The sequence below is a fragment of the Corvus kubaryi genome, unplaced genomic scaffold (assembly GCF_017639235.1).
Source record: "Corvus kubaryi isolate FWS band 111438036 unplaced genomic scaffold, C.kubaryi_AGA036_p1.0 138, whole genome shotgun sequence".
Lineage (NCBI taxonomy): Eukaryota > Metazoa > Chordata > Aves > Passeriformes > Corvidae > Corvus > Corvus kubaryi.
Genome location: NW_024580672.1, coordinates 3,713,155 through 3,734,331, shown reverse-complemented (window position 1 = coordinate 3,734,331; position 21,177 = coordinate 3,713,155). Strand labels below are relative to the sequence as shown.

The following is a 21,177-nucleotide window of genomic DNA, read 5'->3' as shown; positions in this document are numbered from 1 at the left end:
TTGTTTTGTTTTCTAAAATCCAACAAGAGGTTTAAGAAGCAAACGAAAAAATTCTAAACAGTCAAGAGGAGACGCTGGTCAGATTAAGAACTATTAATTTGGTTTCCTAATAAAAGAACAAGGGAATACATAATGCAACTCAGGGGAAAAAATGTGGGTAATTTGAGATTATATAGTTGTACATCATACACAATTATCCTGTAGTGCTCACTGTGGCATTACACTGATGTTAAGAAAATTATAAAACATTAATATCTGTAAATAGAATATTTGAATTAGAAGAATAAACACCAATCAGAAAGCAGAGAAACACTTCCATTTCAAGGAAAAACGTAACAGTAAACATCTAGGAGAAGTGTAATGTAACAATTTTCTACAGAGGTTTTTTCTTAAACAGAGCTATTATTGACAAGGGAAAGACTTGGAATCTTGATGGACATATGCTCATGAAGGAAAATGGAAAAGACGTACCAGCAGCAGTTTCATCTGCAGAAAAAAACATAAATTATATCACTGTAGCTAGAGCGATAAAAAGTCTTAAGAAATGTGCCACAGGAAGGCAGAACAAAGAGCTTCTAGTTTAAGCTTAAGAAAAGAGACAACAGAAGGACATACAGTCACAGCTGTAACAGAAGGTAAGGCAACAATAATCAACAATACTGGTCCAATCTTTTTTAAATCAAGGGGGTTTTGTAGGCATTCTGAGCATTTCTAGAGATCTTTTAAACATGATTTAGGGATTGAGACCCTTAAATATGAGGACAGACAACTGCCGGTCCTGAAGCAAACATGATGAGAGAGAAAACAGAGTTTTTGCTGTGTGCCACATGCTGCTTTACCAAGTAGCATGGGGGGCTGGTGTTAGGCAGGAACAGCTTAAAAAAAAAAGGCAAAAAAAAAACCAAACCAAAACAAAAAAAACAGCCCCTGAAATACCACCAGCAAGAAAAGAAACATTCTAACCCTCTGCTCTCATGTTTTCATCTTTGCAACTATTTCAGCTTCATAAAGACACAGTGATCTTGCAGGTAGTTATACCATTGCTTGTGGTTACTTTTCTCACCCAAAATGACTAAGTTGGCACCACGTCTTGTGGTCTCAGGGTACCTCAAGAGTTGTCTGCCCCAACAGAGAAAGAGTGGAGACCCCAGGGCACTTACTGGCCACACTTGCACCATATCTGAACATGGTGGGCCGAGCTGTGTGTTGGTGACAAGATCCACGACAATCCCAAGAAAGGACAATGAACAGGTTTGAGGGTCACCTGAGGGCTCAGTTCATAACAAAAAGAGATGGAGCCAAGGACTGAACAAGACCGTGGGGTCCATCCAGGAAACAAGGGTGGAGACACAAGAGGAGACAGGCACACCTACCATGCCCCTCAGGCTGGGACTGAAGGCTGAGGCTTGAACTTAAGGGCAATCCCTGAACTGGGCAAACAAGGGCACAGGTAGAGGGCCAGAATGAAGTTTTTCAGGACATTGGTGCCCTCAGGACTGATGCTCAGTCGCTTTTCTGCAACCTCTGAGTGCCAGAAGGGACTGAGCACATCTGAAAGAAGTCAGATGATGTGCCAAAGATCAAGGGTGGTTTCTATCACACATTCTACTGTCCCCACGGGAATATACACAAAATTACAGATCTCAGAGAGCCTTTTTGCTCATGGGAATATACGTAAAATTACAGGTATTTGAGAGCAGTTTTCTTACAAATTATGTAAACATATTCCCGTCAAAGAGGGTGGGGGAGGACGGGAGGTGTCAGGAGTTGGGAGACACTTTTTTCCCACTTCAGCGGCACTGGAGTGCTCTCCTGTAATTGCTCGTTCAACCCATACTGGCCTCTTTATACCAGTGCAGTCTCCACTCAACTATATCTTAAAAGGTCTTGAAGCAGCGTTTTGCCTCCAGCAATCACCATCCCAAGTGTTCTAAACCTCTTGACGACACAGGCAATACAGCTGCACGCCCTTTTTCAAGGCTCTGTTAATGTCTCTCACACCCTCTTCAAACACAGCTCAGGGAAGGGGAGCCTCACCTGCAAGAGAAGGCACTCCTGGAAGTTAGAAGGAGAAGAGTGAGGAGGTGTGACATGAGCAGGGAACAGCAAACCTAAAGAGAAGATAAAATCTTGTGGACTAATTCCTTCCACATGAGCAGCGCTGGGCTTGTCTACATAGATACTCTCCTTTAAAATTTCCTGTTTCACTGCTGCCAGTGCCTGCAGGGGTTGATGCGTGAAGCACCCGCTCTGCACCAGTTCCCCAGGCACGGCCATTATTACGCCTCTGTGCCGCTTCGAATGGGAGATACCCATTCCTCTCTTTCCTGGGATTTCCTTGGTTTAAAACACTCGACGAGCACAGTTTAAAATGTAAAACCGTAAATACACACTTCTCTGCATGTTAGAGGAAAAATCCGGGCCCAACAGTGTAATTTCATACATTCAGTTAGGCCATGAAGAAAAGTACTGTGGATGCAGAAAAATAACAGCCTTCTGTGATTTGTTGGGGTTTGCCACATAAAACTGCAAACATTAAACTTACAATTAAAAATCATACACCTAATTTTTTTTGGCCTAGTAGCTTAAAAATGTAAAAGTACACAAAGCTGTTAGCAATGTTCAGCCAACAGTTACAACACACTGACCTCTACCTTAACTCAACTGGCTTCAACTTCAAAGCCTGCTTAAAACTATTTAAATACCAACATTCTTAGGCATAGCAGACATGCTGTACACTCAAATGGAGCCAGCATGCTGCATGTGAAATCCAGTTTCTCCCCCTTATTTCCCAGGCTAAGCTTACCTGCTCTCCAGAGCAGGACTTTCCTTACATTTCTGACTGAGAGGAATGGTGTTTTCCTGCTCTGCCACCCTTGGACTACTGCTTTTTATTTCCCTGTCATGGGTTTAGCCTGGCTGGATGCCAGGTGCCCACCAAAACTGCTCTATCACTCCCCTCCTCAGCTGAACTGGGAGAGGAAATATATTGAAAGACTTGGAGGTTGAGATAAGGACAGGGAAATTACTCACCAATTACTGTCATAGGCAAAACAGACTCGACTTGGGGAAGAAATTAGTTTCGTTTATTACCAATCAAATCAGAGTTGGATAATAAGAAATGAAACCATATCTTAAAAACACCTTCCTTCTTTCCAGGTTTCACTTTATTCCTTATTTTCTCTACATCCTCACAGCAGTGCACAGTGAGGGGGAATGGGGGTTGCAGTCAGTGCATCACACATTGCCTCTGCTGTTCCTTCCTCCTCATGGGGAGGACCTCTCACACTCTTCCCCTGCTCCAGCGTGGGGTTCCTCTCACTTGAGACAGTCCTCTACAAACTTCTCCAGTGTGAATCCTTCCCACAGGCTGCAGGTCGTGAACTGCTCCAGCGTGGGTCCTTTCCACAGAGTGCAGTCCTTCAGGAACAGAGGGGCTCCCTATGGGGTCACAAGTCCTGCCAGCAAACCCTGCTTCAGCATGGACTCCTCCCCATGGGTCCACAGGCCCTGCCAGGAGCCTGCACCAGCACAGGCTTCCCTCGGGGCCACAGCCTCCTTTGGACACATCCAGCTGCTCCAGTGTGGGGTCCTCCACGGGCTGCAGGTGGGTAAGTGCTCCACCATGGACCTCCACGGGCTGTGGGGGGCCAGCTGCCTCACCATGGTCTTCACCTGGGGCTGCAGGGGAATCTCTGCCCCAGTAGCTGGAGCACCTCCTGCCCCTCCTTGTGCATGGACCCTGATGTCTGCAGTTGTTCCTCTCACACCTCCCCACTCCTCTCACTGGCTGCAACTGCTGCTGCACAGCAATTTTTCCTTCTTCTTAACTACCTTACCCCAGAGGTGCTACCACTATCTCCAGTGGGCTCAACCTTGGCCAGCAGCAGATCCACCCTGGAGCCAGCTGGCACTGGATCCATCAGACACAGGAGAAGCTTATAATACCTTCTCACAGAAGCCAGCCCTGTAGCCCTCCCTCTACCAGAACCCTGCCATGAAAACCCAACAGATTCCCTTTCTGATAGCTGCAGGGGAGACTAGCTCAGAGCTGCTTTGTTTCAAGTCAGAGCTTTGCACCCTTGCCCCAGTGGCTCTACAGGTGCCCTTTCAATAGCAGATGGGGAGGAACCAAAGGCTGGACTGAAATTCCAGTGTGGCTCTCCTGCTATACACCTGGCAAGTGTACAGAGACCCCCTGCTACGGTTGACTGAGCAGGGAGGGCCCCAGGGCAGTACACATGCTTGTGCCATTGTAGAGGCTGAAACACTACCAGAGATGTCCTTAAAAAAGAAACATACAAGGAATCTGAAAGTATTACCTACAGAAGGACAAAACTACGCAGGAATTTTTGCAATCATTCACAAAATTAACCAAGAACAGAGCTACTGTAAAAGGCTGTGTCTCATAAGATGACAAACCAAGCAGCAGAAAAGCCTGGTCTGCTAAAGCCTTTCAACACAGACTTTCTGGAACTTCCAGCATCTTCTCCACTGCATTTGTTATTGATCATACCTCTTGATGGACACTGAAGCAAAAACACCACATCAAGAAAATTATCTGCCATCAGCAATGATTGTAAGGAAATGCCATAGTTGAACCAATGTCAAAAAGAGTTTAGCTGCTGAACTACCAAATGCTTAACATACTTTGAGCAGAACTTTCAACACAGTTTCTCAGTCATCACTTGAAGGCTGCCATTAGTAACATTTGGATCTCCAGAGCTGATACCTGCCGGCAAAAGAAATGTTTAGTACCCTGAAAATTGTCCAAGGGGTAAAACTGCAACAGCTCATTTCAGATGCAGCTATGAGGCTGCAAAATCAAGAGCACAATCCCAGGGCAGCAATCTTTAAAAGTCTTTGCAAGAATGTTGTTTTGTTTCTTAAACTCTTCTCCTTCCTTTCTTTTAAGGGTCCTGGGTGCAGTTCTGATACTCAAACTAATACTAATCACTGTGATCCCTGTATCATTTTCCTCTTGGTCCTTATTGCTGTGGCTCAAACATTTTTAGTTTCCCCTGAGAACCTGCGCATAGAGAGATACACTGTTCACAGAGACTTTTTATTCCAGACTGCTGGACTCCAACACACAGTCTTCTAATCAAATTATTTTTAAGACTTATGTCAAGTGGCAAATGCATCAAAATCTTGGCTCCAACAAAACCAGAACTACCCTCTCCAGCCTAGAAGACACATACTTTTCCAAGGTAAAATGTTCAGAACTGACTTTTAACTAAAAGCCTTAGACCTTGTGCTTCTAAGTAATAATCTGCTCTCAAATATATTACCCTTGAACATAGTTTTCTTTAAGGATGAAAGAAAAAGGAGGAATCTAGATTTAAAGATTGTGCGAGCATATGGGGAAATAGATATTCTGTGCTCATAAGTTAACCAGTGCTTGGCACAAGTATTGCATTTTTTCATATGTTATCTTCCCTACCTCCAACATAATATATTTTAGTCCTATCAACAAAAGGTATATACAGTAGATTGAAATTACACAGCTTGAAGTTTACGCACCAGCAAAGGACTTCTGTTTACTGTCACCTTCTCCACTCCATCCCCAATGTAACTCTCAGTCTCTGAGTGAGGTCATTCTCCACTAGTCTGCAACAATCTGTTCTACATTCTGGATGCTTGCTGTGAAACCTCAGAAGAGCTAGGGAATAGACAGGGAGTAAAAGCTGGATATGACAGACCACTCCAGCACTAATATCCCAGATCAATTACCAATATAGATCCTCTGCATTAAAAGCCTCCTGTTTCTGAACCCTTCCTAAAAGCCCCCTTGAGCAGGCAGTCCTAATGTACATAATGACAGGATAAAAAATGGTAGGAAAGATGAAGAAGAAAAAAAATCCTAAACATAAGGAGTTTACCAAAGAAAAGGCAAATGTGTTCAAAGGAACAATCACAAGCACAGTAGAATCTACAGACTCGAGCTGGAATTCAGATATGGGTTTCTGGTACCTGATCATAGAATCATTGAGAAGTCTTGGCTATTTCTGTCAGCCTTAACATACAGAGACCTTCTACAGCAAATCTTTCCACAGCATCGCTGGAAATATTTGAGTACTAGTTTATCTTGCAGCTTGAAGTCATACCTTCTTTTGAAACTTAGAAGAGATACTTTGATGAGGAAGGCCAAGGCAGGATGGAGCCCCAGGCCTTGCATATAGGTTCAAGTGGTCTTCCTACTGGTTTACTGCAGAGTACTCCTGCTCTGCTTGAGCATTTTCTGAGATCCAGTCAGAGTTGAAATCAGTTTTCCCCTCTCTCAGACACGCTTCTATCCCCTCAACACACTGTAAAAATTACTGCCTTGGCAAGAAACTTACAATATATCACTATAGGGTTAACTTCCTTTTACCTTCTACTACTACACTTGAGTGCAGAGTGCTCAGCTTGGCTAAAAGCTTAAAGGCCATGAATAATGTAAGAGAACTCCACTGGGAGAACCCCTAATGTCTCAGAAAGCTTCACTAGATCTCAGAGTTCAGTTCTCACTTGCCATATCCTTCATTTCCTTTAAATGCTACAGTACCAGCGTTAAATCGTTAAATCGAACTCGGTTAGCACCTCCCCACCAGCAACGCAGCCAACAGATTACAGAGGCTTCAGGGTCAAAGGGGGGCACGGAGGGCTGACCCCCGCAGCCTCCTGGCTATGCCAGCTAGCTCCTCCACCTTCTCAGTCTGTTGTTAATTGCTCCTCAGCTTTAACTTTTGCCTTCAGCACTGAAATACTAATCCTTCATTTAAGTAAAACCACTTCATCTGCCTTTGAGTTATATAGAAACCTAACAAATGCAAGAAATCGTTTTCATATTTGGAAAACGTACTCTTTGCTTTCAAGGATGGCTGAAATCCAAGTGAAGTATTCACCTTGTAAAATAACATGGACATCAACCTTACAAGATGGCCCACGTAACATTAAACTTGGGAAAATGTGACAATAAAATGAGCTGTGGTTACAAGAAAACCCAGACAGGTGCATGCACAGAGGGGAAAAGAGCAAGTCTGAATGCTATCTGATGAACCATAAACTTGATATATCACACATCTATGAAATTACATATAGTTCATAATTGAATCATTCCAAATCAAATCAGGAAAACAGAACCAGAATTACAGGAAATACTGGGAATCTTAGGCAAATTGCTTTCAGTGTCTGCACTCAGTTATGCTATCTGTAAAATACAATCAATAAACAAAACCATTAAGGAAATGCAAAACATAGGTAAGTCTAATTCTTAAGCAGAAAAAATTAGGCAGGTACTTGTTAGGTATCATGTGTCAGATAGCTGCTTTGCACTACACAGCAACTATAACCCAATTTCCAAATACTGAAAAGGCTAGAAAATGGGAGTTAGAAAAGCACATTATAAGCAAACAGTTTGAACACAGAAAAATCCTTAGATTTCCATATGCCCAATTATGATTTGTATTAGCTTTCCCTGCACACATAAACTGAATTAACAAAATACATAAAAACAAACTCTGAGGACTAAAGGAGGAATGTCTTAACTTGCAGGTATGAAGTAACACTGCACAATGGAAAAAAAGTCCTCTGGATTTCAGTGTTTGGTTAAGCCTACATGACAGGAGACTTAAGTGATGCTGCAAGTAGTCACCAAAGAATAATTGAAGGTAAAGATGAGAAATCACAAGTATTTTCTGTGGTTATAATATTAAAAGAAAATGAAAGAAAAGAGGATTGAAGAGCATTGATGATTCTAAGACTGGATGAAAAGCATTAAGTAACAAGCAGTTTGAAGCTGTGGTTTGAAATACTTAATATATAGAGAGACCTCCAGAGGGTTAACTCAAACCTTCTGCAAGCTATGGAAATTGAGGTTTGTGTTAGAAGCCACTAGACAACTACTCTGTACTTAACACTAAAAATTGTAATACCAGACATCTGCTGGAATGATAAAATATCTTCTAGCTCTTTAAAATCTATACATTTGCTTTGGCCATTGTATTATCCAATACATTTTCCCAATATCATACATGATTGTGTGAAATGCTTTGAAATGAAAGATGCTATGCAAGTGCCAAACGTTACTGCAATACACTAACTTAATTTGGACATGCTCCAGCATCTCGTGTCAAGAGTGAGCTCATGTTAGAGTGAGCTCCTTTATTGAGACATCTGCTAGGAAACCAATTTGGCCAAATCAGAGTGTGTGATAATGAGCGCTGTTTAATCAAGACAGTATTAACATAAATTTTAACTTGTGTCAAGTAGCTTAATGGCAAATTACTGAATGTTAAACAGACATGGAATTTTTTACTCTGGTCTTTCAATAAACAAATTCTTGAGTAAACTAAAATGTACACTTTCTTCAATGTGAAGTCAAAAAGAGCTAGATACAACCAAAAAGAACTGAAGTGAAGCAATGCAAGACGTGCAATCATAAACTTATTTTCAATTTTAAAAAGGTTCAGTACTGGAATGCTCTTCATCTTTGAACTAAGTGTAAGATTTTTAACAGAAGTACATCCAGATGTGCTTACAATGAAAAAGCAATAAAAGGTATTTTATTAATTTCTGGCTTTTATACATAAATGACATTTCTGATTTGGACACTTAATCCTGAACAGCTTTTAACATTTTAGATGGATAAGCATTATATGGATAAGTGCATTTCTAGCCTTAGAACTGTAAAGATAGCTATAAACAATGTGCCTTTCCAAGACAACCCCAGATCACGTGGTTCCATACATTAGCCGTTCATTTTGCCAGTCAACACATTCACTTACTTGTTCGTCAGAGTAAAATAACAAAAACTTCTGGCAGCCTGGCTCAAAACTGTTAGGAACTACAATATTGATGGTAAAGAACCACCACACACATCAAGCAGAAGTCTTACTGCAAAAGCATAACACAGTGACAGATACTGCTTAAGACATTCACTCTTAAAGGAATGGAGATTCCCAAATCCAGTATTATGAATGTAATTGACTTGTCTGAATATTAAATGTAATGGAATTTTAAATTATTCCATGATATACTGGATTAGTGAGTGTGTTAAAAAGCAGAACAGCACTTACAACAATGCTCCCTAGAACATGCAGTTCCTCAGAAAGGGAACAGGAGTAAAGGAAGGAAAAAAAAAAAAAAAAAATCACAGGGAACAGCTCAGGACCACAAATTATATGCTCTGCAGGAAAATATGATAGCTTATTTTTTTAGGACAAGGATGCTGGGAAAGAGGCAAAAATAAAACAGGTGAAAAAAATAAAGCAATCATTTTTAGGGTTGTGTTAGGCACCTGTGTGAGAGGAGACTGCTTTCCTAACTGGTGAAAAAAGCCAACCCCAGCAAGAGATTGGTATCAAGCCACATGCTTCTGTTTTCACCCACCTTTAAATGGTAAAAAAAAAAAGGGCTGATCTATGGAACTATTTCAAAAATTGAAAGCTTCTTAGTCCTCCACACCGCAACAGATGTTGGACAGGCATGTGTACTTCTCTGAAATTAAGTGTCTCAATACCCACAGTAAGTACCATACCCAAGAGGTGGCGTAACACCTACATCCTACTTCAGTGGAGCAATTAAACGTCTTCCCCACAATGCTAGGACAAATGCTGTGACAGAAGAACAGCATTTTTAATATGACATGCACACAAAGTGTCTACAAGCAGGTGGACAGGAGAATGCACACAGGGTTTCATACTGCACATGAACACATGCACAAAGTGGATGTGGGTCCTAAATGATTCCAAGAGTACATGCAAAGGGCTATGATGACAGTCACTAACGACTGAGACCTTTCATCTGTGGAGCTTAGAAAGAGCCATGACTTTCAAAACAATCATATTACCAACACTAAAGCCACAATTAAGTAAGTCTCATTACTGCCACTGTCACTTCATAATCACACTGTCTCTGCCAAGAGCCACACTCTCCCCATCCTACTCCTTACACTCTTCACCTGTGTAAACCAAAATCTCAGCAGAGAACAAGAGGGCCAAGCATTTCCACATGTCTAATGCTCAAGGCAACAGTCACCTTGAGAGGGGAATAAAAAGATAAGTGTGCTGTTGCTGTGGAAACAGTATGAGAGCACAGAAATACTCCTGTTAGTTCAAGTACCTCTTGGAGGATCAGGCACACCACTGAACAGTTACTGGAACTTCCCCCAGCATGCACGAAGGGTTAGGAAAGGAAACCCAGTCAGGCTGGATGTCTCCACCATCACCCAGATTTCAGATCTGGAATAGCTTTTCAAAAGTGAGTTCCTTGCTGTACTTGGTGAAAACAATTACCACCATCTGAAGGCCCTGAACTGGGAAGTGAATAAATTGCACAGCCTGCTTAAATTCTTGAGAGATGTATTAATGCAGAACCCAGGATATGGTGTTTAACAGAGAACTGCAGAAATGCCTGGGCCTGACCCAAAGGTTTACAGGCTGAATTCAAAAGCAATGCTGATGAACGATAGAGAAGAAACCTATATCCCAGTAGAATTCTTCTGTTCCTTGTTCCCTAAGAAATGAAAGGGAATAAATAGAATGTGATCGTGTAATTAAAGATTAAATGATAATTAACATACAAAAATATCTAAACTAAGACCATGTGGGTGAACTCAGTATCTGACTACTTTGATCTGACTGACTTAATTTAAAATCATTCATGTGTATAAACCTGTACTTTTATTCCTCTCTCCATTCCCTTTGAGGTCCCTTAACTGAACATGAACAGTGTGAGACTGAGAGTCTAATACAAATCAGAGAGAGCAATGTAGTTAAAAACAGTGTTAATGAGAATATCATATACACAAAAGTCCTCCAGGTTTTCAAGAAGTGAGAAATTGCCAAGTACCAATATCCAAACTCCTCCAAAGATCAGTGACACCAGCAATCAGAAGCAATTTGATAGTCTAAATCACTGATTTTGCAAGGACATTTTAAACACCAGAGAGAGCAGGGGATTGGAACAGGTTAGAAATCTGTTGTTTATAAACACTGCACTGCTACCAGACATTAATCCCCCCAACTGCATCTTCTACCTTCCCTTCTCATCCCTGCAAAACATCTCATATTAAAAGAAACTAGACATTATCGAGCTAGAATAATGATTTATTTCACAAGGGTGTTGTGAAGCTTAATTCATGTTTGTAAAGCCCTTTGTATTGTGCCTTTCATCTACTGTGGGAACCTCACAGTATTATCAATAAGGTCTTTCCTACAGTAGAAGGGCTTTGCTAAAATAGCTATACTAGCAAATCTGCCTAGTCAAGATGTGGTTTACACAGGCAAAAAAGCTATTTTGACAGAACAGCTAATACCAGTTGCCTGAAAAAAAACATACCAAACTGGCAGAAGCACACTTTTGGTGGTATCTAACTGAATCTAGCATAGAATGTTGTATGTCAACTAAGTGTGATTTCTGCACAATCTTAACAGAAGAGTTACGCTGAAAAATCTTGAGGGGTAGCTCTGACCAACATATTCCAGAGAGCGCAAATGAAGGGTGTGTATTTACTACTTTCACAGTACCAAGCCATCTGTGTTCATTTATTCACGTGAACAAGCTACAAGTGAAGTCTTCTGCAAACAGATTCCGTTAGCAGCAAATGCATATGACTTTATTATTTTATACAAAATAATTGAGGGAATAAAGACAAAGCCTTGGTCAGATATATTCTTCCAAACAGAATAGAACAGAGTATTAGGAGCACTACAATGAACTACTTACACAACTGCAAAGAACAAAGACTGCGGTACAAGGAACTAATTCATGCCACAGTCCTTTTTAACTGTGCTGTTATTATTATTTTCTATTCAACCCCAGTTTTCTCACTTAAGTTTGAAACAACACTAAACATCCAACAGTTACTTGCCTCCTAACAAAGGTGGAGAGGCACCATTATGCCAGGTTCCCAAACTACTACTTGCTATTTTTCTAGACATGCTTAGCCTTATTCTGAGCTGCTTAGGGTGGCAGCCTGCAGCTACCAGCAGTCGTGCATCTGCATTTTGCCTTTCAACATTTTCTCTTCTTGCTAGGAGCCTGTAGCAAATCTTATCACCTAAGGGCTTGCTTACACAGGCAAAGGAAACTCACCTGTTTCACATCTCTAGAAGGCTCCTCTCTGGTAGATACCTGTATTTATTTTAGAAGAGTGTCACTCCATATCCATGTGCAGTAGCATACAATTTTCCAAAATCCAACAGACCAAAGTAAATGCACTAAAGTGTAAGACTTTGGCAGAGTTATGTTTCAAAACTGTGGTGGGTTACAAACTGGCAAAACGTTATTCCACAAACTAATTTGGATCAGACACGCTCGAATCTGGAATGGAGATCAAAATCCAAAGACAGAAATTGCTATACTTGACAATATGGAAATTTTATTTTGCGTGTGGAAGGTGGTTTCATTACCAAAATTTAAGCTGGTGTATTCAGCTGCTTTCCACTGAAAAGTAAAGATAAAACTACTTTAAAGCCAAACTAACAATCTTTTCTGCTACTGAGACAAATGAGAAAATACTAACTACTGTAAATTAATCAGTAACCCATTATTTACTGACACAGCACTGTAGAACACACAGCTCACATACCAGGACTACCTGATGTGCTGCTTTATTCCACCTAGGATTCATTTATGTGACCTCTAAAATGATAAACATAATAATAAGCAGCAATTTATAACTGCTACATGTTCTTTCAGTCAATGATGCAGCTGCCTATATAGCATAAGAACAACACTAACCTAAAAAACAGACTTGGCAATTCTGGACTAAGCTTAAAAAGATCAACGTTCAATCTTTTTGCAGACTGGCTAAGCTATACACCAAAGCTACAGAAGCAAAAGGCTGGGCTCACTTGCTTCCGGTTAAGATGTACTTTCTTGTCATGAGAGCATTAAAAAAAAAGCTGGATCATGTTTTCTTTTTCCACTATCATACATTCAGCCAGCAACTGATCCTAATCAATGAGAGTTTGATAGTAACACCTCACACAACATAAAAATTTTTGTCACAGACTTGTTTCAAAAACTATAAAGACATTTTCCTCACCAGCTCTGTGTCATAGGCCTGATAGCACTCAATTTGCTGCACCTACAGCAAAACAACCATGCAGCCCTACATGCTTTAGAAGGCTTGCATGAAGATAAAGAAGAGAATATAGATGGCCATTAGATAGTAATTACACTTCCAGCTGGAAAAGTTCATTCTTGCCTTTGGGATACTCAGCAGGAAACTTTAAGGTTAACCACCTTTCAAGACAAGGCTATCTTTGCCCCTCTGTTTCCTCCCATCCAACTCACTTCTCTGTTTTAGCTCCTTCCCATCCATTCTTAACTGTCAGCTCTCTTGAGCCTCTGATCACACTGGCTGATCCCTGCATTTCTTCCCAGGAGGAGAAGTCGGGGGGAACTTGCATATTTCAGTGTGTAATCTTCCTGTATGCCTTGGATCCTGCCTGCACAGCTGCCCCGTGCTGTGTACGTCCTGGCAGCAAAGTTTAGCTAAAGCATTGGAAGCTGAAGTCTAGGAGCAAATATGTAGAGGTTGAGGCCAGGCTTCCCACTGAAAGGTCACCTACCCCGAAACATCCCTCCATCACTGACAAAGACATTCCACATTTATAATTCTCAAGTTCAAGTACACATCAAGGCCAACTTTGTTTCTCTTAAGCAAAAAATGGAAGAAAAGAAATACACTCAGGCTGAGGCTTTTTCCCTCCAAGTTTTCTGGACTTTATAAGCGCTGCAAAGTTTCTGCAGGGGTAGAAATGAAATCTGAAGGGTAGAAACAACAGTTACTCAGCATCATCAGCTGTTCTTTCCTACACTTACGCATGAAGCCACAACCACAAAAGAAATGCAGTTAAATGATGAGGAGCTCACTTCTACTGAGACAGCTAAAGCACCCAGAACAGTATGAGGGTATACATTTTCATCAAGCTCACATAAACAAGCCCAAGCTGTTGCTTTTGACCTTTAATGTCCATCATGATTTGTGTCCTAAGCCACTAAGAATGGGAAAAAGTCTAGGACAGGTTGAAGATTTAGCCAGTAAAGAGCATTCATATGTCAGTGATGAACTTCCTAGTTCTAATAGAATGGAAGTTCACCAGCTTTCAGAGCATGCTGGGGCTTCTGTACTCAAACTTTATGGGGATGATGGCAGGAAGGATAAACACAGAGGAAAAAAAGATTTTATTTTTTGATATGTAGATTTGGTAGCTCTCAAATAATCCATATAGAAGAAGTTTAGAATTAGATATAACAGTACCTAAAGATATTTATTGTACAGAAATACACAAGTTGGAGAACATGCAGAACTGAAGACATACTAATTTTGTACCAAGGGCTGAAATACAATCAAAATTCAGAAGTTCTTGCATATTAAATATGATTTAAAAAGTCAACCACAAATACTTGAGATTTTTGCAGTAAAAAAGCAAACACAAAAAGCAGAACTCTGGACAATCAATCAGCCTGCCTAGGAATCCATTTGTGGACACTATTTCTTTGAACGTAAAACACAGGCTTCAAATGCAGCTGAACTTACTTCATAATTCACATCACCACCTAGCTATAAAGGCAGTATGACAATCTCTGCTTATGCACAAATAGTCTATGACGAACCATCAGTCCCAACTGATGGAAAATACTTTAAGACACAACATTTAGAAAATTAATTGCCTTTTGGCCTCCAAGAAACAGCACAGAATTTCCAACTTGTGCTCAATTTAGCATATGTCTGTACTTCAACATAATAAACAAACTTGGGTACTGTTCTAGCACTTCTTTCACAAAGGAATGGTCACTTCTCAGCTGAAAATGTGTCTGAAAAAAGTTATCTTAAGATTGAACATGCAAGACACTAAAATGCAGGTGGCTTCCTCCACCAAAACGTTAACACTTTCCACACTGCTTTTCTGAAACATTTTATTTATAAATTCTTTCATAAGAAGTTTTTCTTGAAATAGCTGTAAAACAGTTGTCGATCAAAACTGCATGATGTGTGTTGCACTTCTCCCTACTTTCCAGAGTACGTCAGAGCCAGTGTCTTGTACAGAAGAGTATTTTTAAACAAGCAAACCCATGATACCAAAATCTGAACATGATCTAATAATAGCTGATCCTAACTTAATTTTAGAATCCTAAGATTTGAAAACATCAATTAAAAAAAAATCCCAAACCAACACCACAATCCTAGATAAATTTCATATAATAATCTGAATGGTTCTATTGTCTCTTTCGTCATGCTAAAGTTTGCTTTGTTGTTGTTTTCATCTTTCCTTTTAAAATAGCCTCCTGCAGCTCTAAGCTAAAAATCTTCCTGAAGCTTCTATGTGACAGCTGCAGTATCTTAGCCATCTGTTTAATTTATATTTGCTAATGCAGCTCCTGCTGTTTTCAACTGACAGCTTTTTTCTCTCTTATTACCCCCACACGGGAAATCATTGCACTTGCCAAAGTTTCTCTGTAGTCTCAGATGTCAAATCAAGTCTGGTGACAAAAGGTGATGAATGAGGCTCCTATACACTTCCCTTTTATGTTTTTTGGGGGTTTTGTTGTTGTTGTTGGGGGGGGGGGTCTTAATTATGGAAACTGTAAAGGGTTTTTATGTTATTTCTTTAATTATAAGCAAAAAGGAAGTAGCACAGAAACAAAGAGAGAGTCAAGGGAAATCATACTCCCTTACTCTCAACATGGTAATTCTGTAGAAAGGTTGAGGCTGGGGGATCTCCAAGATACTCTCTGAAGCAGATTATCTATCCCATATTAAGTCACTAAAGCCATGATTCAATCTTTTCAGTCATTTTTGCTCACCTACCAAGCTCAGGGTTTTTCTGACTATTGACTTCCCCTCACAACCAACATGCCTCCTAACTTTTCTGGAGTGCTCTGGATCTCAGAAGTATTCAAAAGTGAAAGAGAAGTGATGGAGCCCCAAGGTTCAGCATGTTGCAATGCCAGTACTTAACCACCATCCTGTAAAGCCTCCTGCAGGAAGGTGCAGGGCCCTCACTCCTTGTGCTATTCAGAGACACTGGATAAAAGGACCAATTGACTCGTGAAACAGCTGTCAGCCTAATACAGCAAGCACAGATGTTAGTGTCCCTGCAACTCCCCTGGGGCATGGTAGCAAAAAGATTACAGAGTCTTTCTCTGCTGAAAAGTAACATCAGGTTTAACACAAAACTTTGCAATTTAACGTAGAACCCCCCATCCTGTGTAAAACTGCATCAGCTGAATTGCAGTGAGCTCTGCAATACCTGTCCGAGGTAATGCAACACTCCTCTGTTACAAGGAGCACGTTCCAGTGGCCAGCCCCAGCCCACAAACAGGTAGTCACATTAAACACAAAGAAATCAAACCCAGAAAATGTGGCCACTCCTCCTTTCTAAATTTCCCCATTCAAAACAACTTTATTAACTGGAGAGGCACACAGAAACATGAAATGAGCACTTGCGAAGGGGCTGGAAGATGTGTGCTTTCCGGTGCCAGAGAGAGCCCTGCAGAATAGCTGAGAAAGAGCTGGCAGGGATGCATGTTTGAGGGAATACTTGGGAGACAAGTCATAATCTCTTATTACCACTGTTCCCAGAAGGTGATGATGAGAAAATAAATCTGTTGTTCTGAAACAGTCGAGTTTGCTCCAGCTCCTAACATCAAAGCAACCCATAGGACGGAACTTGTGACAGCTCCGTATCTTGTGCAGAATCATCCCACTGAGCTCTGGAAGATAAAATCACTTGAAGGAAAATGAATGATTCTGCTTTTGAAAGTACAGCAAGCTAGTGCCAAAAATAACTACAGGTGCACTCTGGAGAAGATTACTGCTTCATCTTCGTATCCCCTGCATATCATCATACTCAGGTACTCCTTGAATAATTGTGCCACAAAAATTAGATCTTTGAAGAGCATACTCGACAAAACAGAAAAGCTGAAAAGAAAACCCCTTAGACCTAATATACTAATAGCTATCCCATACATGAGGACATTATATCGTTTCCTACTCTGAAGATTCTGCCCAAAAGTCAGACAAAAAACCTCTTAATTTTCAATCTGTATCTCAGTGTTTTCATCTGAAAGTATGTATGTATATGTAAATGCTGTTCACTGTAGTACTATTATACAGTGCATAGGCTAGATATCCAGCACAGATTCTAACACTTTTATAACTCAGTGCCAATACCAACAGGGAAAAGGAGTAATTTCTAAAAGTATACAGCCTTGAAAACCTGAAGAGTCACTACTCAGCTTGATTACTTGTACTTTATGACATTTCAAAAGTAACACAATCAAGAGAGTGTAAAGATTAAATTATAGCTAAGCACTTTATTCTTACCTTCGTCAGACACTACTTGATACAGCCCTCAATCCAGCACTAACATACTAACTTGGCTTTCCACTGTCTGAGAACAGTGGGGGATGGGAATAGCCAGGCAACAGGAAAACCTGAACACACAAACCCTTTAGTACAGAGGCCAAAGCCCTGTGCCCTTGCACCACGTTTTGCAGGACTCCAGGTTCTGGGAAGATTCAGCTGAAGTACAAAGGCAGCTGCATAAGAAACTGCACCAGAAATGTCTCAGAAGGGATCACAGTACATACATGGTACTCATTCGCCAGTTATCCCTCCTGAAACTGCTGCTATCGTCAGCTCTGTGGCTTTAGAGTTTTGCAGAGCCAGGGCTTTAGTTTAAACCTGAGAGTTATCGACCCCAGCTGGCTCCTGAATGCTCCTCCAGCACCTTCAAAACCAGCTTCCCAGCATCCCATGTTTCAGAAGCACAAAACAGAGACATCAGCTCTAACACTGAGCAAAGTTGGCGAGGGCTCAGCAGGTGAACTAGCTCAGGGTCTGAGCCACACAAAAACCTATGTACTGCTTCCAGATCTGAGCCTGAGATTTCAGTATGGATAACTTGTTACCTGAATAATAAAACATTAGCTGCAAAAATTAAATGGAAGGAAAGCAAATTTCTGTGTCTACAAAGTAATTCTGAAAAAAATACTGAAAATTAACCTATCAAGCTAACAAAGGCTATTTGTTGCTACATCCCCCATACAATATGTTGAAAATCCTGTCCTCTAAAGCTTTGCCTGTGTATATTCCTCTTCACTTGCCAGCATCCTCAGGCATTCCCCAAGAGAATATACTCTTCTGCAGAGTATATAAAGATGATAGCCTGAAGGAAATCAGACTTAACTCTCTAAGCTGTCCAATATATGCAAGCAATAGACCAGGTTAAGCATGACTGTCCATACACACATGGCATTTCAAAACCAAAGCACTACAGATGTTAATACTCACCACCCCGAACTGCAACTCTGAGCTTGAACAAGGAGGTCAGAGCCTTCCCCAAAAATGGTAATGCTAGTTTACTTTAAGCAGAGAGGCAACAACCTTCAACAAATTCCAACAAATTTTAAAGTTTTACCTTCCAGAAAAACACATTTTGTTGTTTATCTGTACTTTAGTGTCTAGATTTAAAATGAAAAGGCAAGTACAGCTGCTCACAGCTGATAAGGCCTCATGCTTCTGGCATCTATTTATATCCATGATCCAGAGTAACAAACCCACGTTCTTTAAACTGAAGCAACTATTAGATAAAATATGGAAATCGGAAGATGGGACTAGAAGCAACCTCCTTTACTGTATAAATACATTTATACACCATAAATCAAAAAAACCCATGTTTGAGTGAAGGTAATAAAAGATCCAAACCATCTGTGAAGATCAACTGCCAAAGCAGAGTGTCCAAACAACAATTTCCAAGTTAGGGCACGAGGGCAACTCCTGATGGCATCTTGTTGGTTCTCATCTGAACCCGGGGCCAGCACCCCTGCCAATCCAGTTAATATCTTCTGGCTGAGGTCACTAACATCTGGTTTGTGTACAGGCAGCTTCTGCTGCTCAGTGTTGCACAGGAACAGAGGCATCACAGGATGTCATAGGGGAGCATGGGTTTAGTGTTTGTGATTAACCTCAAGCAATGCCTGATCTGTGGGGTTGCAAAACACAGATGAAACTCAAGTTTGAGATTCCACGAAATAGGAAGAGGTAGTCAGTCCTATGGGGCAAAGCCTAAGAGAGAGCAAATAATAAGAGAAGACAGAGGAGGATGGAAGAGAAGCCGCTTCCACCTATGGCCGTGCCTGCTCAGCCCAGGGTTGACCTGACTCCTGCAGATGATACTCAGTCCAGCTGAGTCTGAAAACTCACATCACCACTCAGTGTGCACAGCTATTGTACTACATTGAGATACTGCTTATATACTGCAGCTTATCTGTACTCGGCTGCAATGTAATACTGGGTTAGGGCTAGGCTGTGTTCAGTTGGTTATCCAAAAGTGGAGGATTAAGAGCTTCAGGGTTCAGCTTTGCAAGGAGCATAAAGCAATGTCAGTGGCTGCCAGCAAAAGAGGTGGACCCACATCCCTGGCTATTCATAGTGCACTGATCCAAACAGATAATCCACCAAAATCTATTATCAATCAGTCAGACTTATGAGCTGATCGAATGCACTCTACAGCTCCCTGATTGTAGGAGCTGAAGACAGGAATGTTTGAACTCTGGCAGATGAGAGCAACACTGAGATTTCCAAGAGAAGCACAGTCTGAGATCACCTTTCACAAAACAGTATCTTTATTATACAGACTAAAGGGCAAAGCAGAAGATAAAAAGGCTGGCTAAAGAATGTCCTAGTCCATTAGACAATAATTTTTCATGCGCGTGTCTTGTCCTGTATCCCAAGAATCACTATGCAACTGAAACACTGGTTATTTCCATACAGACTTCTAAACTCTCAACTGGCAACTAACTTTGAATGTGTTCTAGGAGTCAAAACCCTGAACAAGACTGAAATACAAGCAGTGTTTTCAAGACCTGTCCCTAGTGTGCCCTCCTGTTTCTCCTACAGTATCTCACTGCTATGAAAAATGTTAACTTTCATTTAAAGCAGCAGCCAATACCAGTTTCAGATATCGCTTCCCCTGCCTACTTCCTATCCTTTTGCCCTACTGATAGAAAAACAATCCAGTATCACAGCCAGGGAAGAGCACTGCAGAGCCAACAAAAGATAACCAGACTGGCTGGAGAGAGATGTACTGGAGTCAAGTGCTACAGCTCTGGAACAAGACTAAAGGAGAAGATTTCACAGGGACAAATCTGGAAGAGCCAGCAGCTGGCTGTGAGACACACACTACACAAATCCACTCAAATACAAGGGGCATCTCTCATGTTGCACCCAAATTTGACTCCATCTCACAACAGTTTGCTCTTCCTGGTCTTCACAGTAAACTGACATCAACACTTATTCAGAAATCCAAGGTTAGAGAAAATAATATTTACATTAAAGAGATCAATCCCACTTCTTGTCATGCCTTCTGTGCTTTATTTTGTTTTACAGTTTTTCATTTTAATTTTGTGTTCCAAATTTGGATTATGGCAAGACAACAGGAACTTGAATTGCTATGCATAATACAAAGTAAACAAAATAAATTTAAAAGCCTCATCTCAGAGACGCAAATGCTCTTAGATACCTTTAGATAACGCCAGCACCAACACTATGTGCCTGACGCTTATGCACAAAAAATGAGGCAGAAAATCAGTCTCAGACACTGACCAAGGTAGTTTTAATGAGGTAAGCCAAATGCAACATAGTGACTTGGACATGGATTACAGGAAAAAGCAAATGCATCAGTACCTGAAACTATCACTTTTTCCCCAGTCAAAATCTCACAACTATTTAATAATTATTCAAGTGTCCCCTTCCTTGATGAGCACTAATACTGCACATCTGAGTCTTTTAGCTAGCAGCCACATGGTTTATGAAGCAGCCGCTCTGCCAGGTGAGGAGAAATGATAGCCTGTTGTGCTGACCTAGCACAGAAACACAATTCATCCAGCTGGAAATTGTTCTTATACAATCAGTGCTCTCAATAAACTAGAAAATAGTTTAGATACCTGATGATTTAGATTTTAATGTTCTTACTGTGGATATGGCCATCAAAATTCCCACTGCCTCTCATTCCTCACACACTTAATATGCCGATTTAATTATATGTCTGTAATTCAGTTTACATTTTATAGGAGGCAAAAGGTAAGGAGATTCCAGTAAATGACACTTGAGATAAGAGAATGAGTTACTGGAGAGCACGATGCTCATTCTTTGCATATGTACCAGCCTGTAATAAA

General features: G+C 40.8%; 1 protein-coding gene across 4 annotated transcripts in view; it reads right to left on the bottom strand.

Annotated features, from left to right (window-relative positions):
* The window catches only part of NDST2 (N-deacetylase and N-sulfotransferase 2), a 134,980-nt gene that overhangs the window by 67,982 nt on the left and 45,821 nt on the right, over positions 1 to 21,177 (bottom strand). The window contains exon 1 of one of the 4 annotated variants that reach the window (XM_042018673.1): positions 4,651 to 4,709. The exons of the other annotated variants lie outside the window; for them this stretch is intronic. The gene's annotated coding sequence lies outside the window, so the exon portion shown is untranslated. Of the gene's footprint in view, positions 1 to 4,650; positions 4,710 to 21,177 lie in introns of those variants that run through there. 4 annotated transcript variants of the gene reach the window in all.